We start from the raw sequence: 4,064 nt of genomic DNA, 5'->3' as shown, positions 1-4,064 counted from the left end.
TATATATGATGCAAGTATGTTTATGAAAAGTTTTACGATGATGGCATGTCTATGTTTGTGTAATTACGTTCAAGTTTCAAGTATGTACGCCCTAATTTATAGATGCATGTGGTTTTATTACGTATTACTTGTTATATCCAGTTTATACATGTTGAGTTTTTACACTCACTAGACTTGATCGATGCATGTGAGAATGACTTTGAGGAGACGAGAGGTGGGGAACAATGAGCCGGCTTGGACTGCGCTGGAGGCTAAACCCGAGGACCGCCCATGTTTTAAGATTCTATGCATGACATTTTTAATACTCTGATTTTCTTGAGATGTGTTTACGTTGATTAAACAAGTAGTTTTAGCAAACATTATTTGTGATCTTTCTATTGAAAATATTTTGGATGGACATTTTATTTAAATCTCGAAATTTGAAGGTTTATTTCATATCTAATAAATTTTTTATTTTTTCGCAAATTTTAAAATAGTTTAAAAGTACGGTACGTTACAAGCAGGGTATCAAAAGTAGTGTGCAGTCAAGATCCATTGGGCGACCCAGAGGATGAAATGGGTATACAGACTGAGGATCGACAGTTTCTTCAGCCATTCACGTATATATATATTCCAGGTCATCTCGAGATAAAGTCCGAGAATCACATCGGTCATCCAGAGATAGTGGTTCTTCACACAAGAATCAGTCATCTCCTCCATTGACTGACATGAGACACACATCTATGCATATGGATCATACATCTCTTGTTGATATGTATAAATTTCGTTTGACAAGTTTGGAGGATATAATTACTACGATGCAAAAGGATTAAGCCGAGGATTTTCTCATATCATGGATATATTGAAACATATGCACAGATATCTCGAACTTGAAAGATATGTTTGGGAGATTGTCTTCTGTGAGTGCCAATGTTGGTAAATTTTATCGATATTTATATAATTTTTAGCTATCTTGTTAACTTAAAAAATGACAAAATTGTATGTATTATTCTTAAAAAATGACAAAATTGTATATATTATTCTCTCAGATTATGGCGAAACATTAAGAAGAATACCTGAAAAGACGCCATTTATGAGAACGGAGGAGGTGGATACAAATAGACCACTTGAGAGAGAGACATATTTGACTCATGCTTTTTAAAAGTCTTCGGGCTATAAGTTAAAATTGGTCACTGTTGACAAAGAACCTATGCCGAATGAGGCACTGCATCAACTTGTTATGAATGATATGATGTCTCTGTCTTTTGAGAAGAGAGTGAGAATGTTCGCAAATAGATCGTGGGCTCGAGTAAGCGCTGAGATTAATTCTTGCACATAAAATACGAGGATATCTAGGTTGTACTCGTCTTATGATAGAAAGTAGTTTCTTGAATTGAGGACACCTGCTTCTTGGTTGAATGGAACCACACGTTTTTTCATATTTTCTTTTTCGTTTATTACATTGAGTTAGTAATTAACATATTTCACTTTATCATTTTCATCATATTCAAGAATGTTGTCGTGGGTTACTTGAATTACAAAGGACGTACACACATTTTATGTCACAGGACGTGTCATTGATGGACATCGATTTTCATCAGGTGGTTTCAAGTGCTTTCAATGAGGACGGACGAAATAATATAGAGTGTTTGATGTCCATTGTGAGAGCAGAATTTGGTGAATGGCCAGCTGTTTCGTGGGATAAATACAAAATAATTTTGATACCCTTTCATCTTCCCGGACATTTGATTTTGTTAAATTTTTTGTCTAAAATTAAGAAGATCAATGTCATGGATTCAGACCGCAGCATAGATAGGTTGGGCAAGACATTATTTAAGCTTATTAAGCCTTTAGCGCTTATGATTCTACACATCCTAGTTGTTGTGGGTTTTAGTGATGCTTTTGAAATATGGAACATAGTTAGGCCAGAAGATTTTCTTACTCAAAAAATTAGGTTAAATTTTTTTATTTTAAAAATTATTACAAGAATTTCAATATGGTTTTATGTATTTCAATGTACATTTTATTCCAATTATATGTTTTTTTATTGCAATGGTGAATGTGGAGTTTACGCTCTAGAGACATCACCTTATACAATGTACAGAAAAAAATGCATATCAATTGAACAAGGAGAAGATTGAATAATTTAGGCATTTTTGTTGTTGTTGTATTTGGGATAAGTTATGGTCGTTAGATTAAAAATATTTGATATATTAATTTTGAGTTGAATTTCTGTGATCCATTTAACAAGTTTTGCGTAGAGTTTTGTTGTGATTCATTTAACAAGTTTTTGTAATTCCAGTAGACATCAAACAATGAAAAAATTCATTGGGTCGAGGACGGCTTTTGGGTCGAGCCAGGGTCGTGCTAGGTCGAGCCAAAAAAAAGACATAAAGGCTCAACCAATCAACCCAGGCAGAGAGGTTTTGGGTCGAGTGGCATGGAGGCTCGACCCACTCTCTATACACGAATAAACATGGAGGCTCAATTCATTCAGATACATTAAATATTCAACTCATATTAAACATGGGTCGAGTGAACGGGTCGAATAAACATGGGTGGAGTGAGTGGCTTTGCATTACATTCTTAACATTAGGCTCGACTAAACAACTTTTGGTAGCATAAACGAATATCTTTTAACAACTTATTTAAATTATAATATATAACTCATATTAAAATGTTTACATAATTTTAAATTATTTATATACTTGAGATACATTCTAATTATATTTCACGTCATCATCATAAGATATCAATTATATATTACAACATTTAAATTATCTTTTAATTATCTAATATTAAAATGTTTAACATAAATATGAATTATTTATGTCTTAACATGTTTAACAATTTTACTCAACCTCGACTCAAATTATTTACTCGACCTAAAATCGACCCAAACTCTAAACCAAACCCTAATCCTCAAACCCCAAACTCGATCCACTGCACCCAAAATGAATCCACTCCACCATCCACTCAATCCAAACTTAAAAATCCATCATAAACACATTACAATCTCCGTCAAGAAAAACACAAAACTCAACACATTAATAAAATTGGTTGTCTTTAAATTCAAACAAATTACATATCATTCAACCAGATCTTCTACCAAATTCTCCAATGGAAGGAAATCTTTTTTGTTTTATTTCTTCTACGTCCTCTCTTGATCACAGAGAGAAATACTAACATATAATCTTGTGGCCACTCATTCCGATCCAGAACAAGCTAAATTGTCTCGGAATAGGCTAATGGCCATATAATAATAGAATAATATTCTGAGCACAAGGAATAAAAATTAACATCACACAAGTAACTCGTTGCAATTGCATGAGAACATGAAATCTTGTCAATATCAAATTCTCTACAGGTACATCTTTTCGATACCAAATCCACAGTGGCACTGTTTGTAGCACTTCGAAAATCAAACTCAAGACGGCCCACCTCATAAACTTGATATTCACGACCATTATTAAATCTTTCACGAAGAATAGACTCGACACTTGGAGTGAAATTTGTCGTTGACGCGACGAATGCATTTCGATACCTTGAAAATCAAGATGTAGTCAATGTCAACAAAGCATATTCATGCAATGATTGGAAGTTGTCTTTCTTCACGCAATCTTGCATTTTTAGATTCAATATCATTCTTTGTCAAAATGTTATACCGAGATCATATGCTCGAGTCCATTGATTCAATGAATCACTTTCATCCAAAAACTTTGCAGCATCAGGATATATTTTCTTAAACTTTTCGTACTCCACGTCAAAGTCGGTTTGCTTGTAAATTTTTGCTAAATGCATAAATGTTTCGGTACAATCCTTCTTTTCTACAACGAATTTTCATATTTTGTGACAAGTGTCATATACAATGACCATGATGTACATTTTTGTAAATCTCACCAACTGCGGCAATGAAGCCCGAATGTCTGTCTGAGATAATCATCAACTCTTCCTTATCAATCACTACTTCCATTAGCTTCGTCAAAAACCAGCTTCATGAAGCAATGGATTCTACATCAACAACAGCCCAAGCTAAAGGATATTGATGACAATCTTAATCTTGTGCTGAAGCCACAATTAAAGTA

Source organism: Primulina tabacum, chromosome 9 (assembly GCF_025594145.1).
Source record: "Primulina tabacum isolate GXHZ01 chromosome 9, ASM2559414v2, whole genome shotgun sequence".
Classification (NCBI taxonomy): Eukaryota; Viridiplantae; Streptophyta; class Magnoliopsida; order Lamiales; family Gesneriaceae; genus Primulina; species Primulina tabacum.
Note: the sequence above shows the minus strand (reverse complement) of the source record.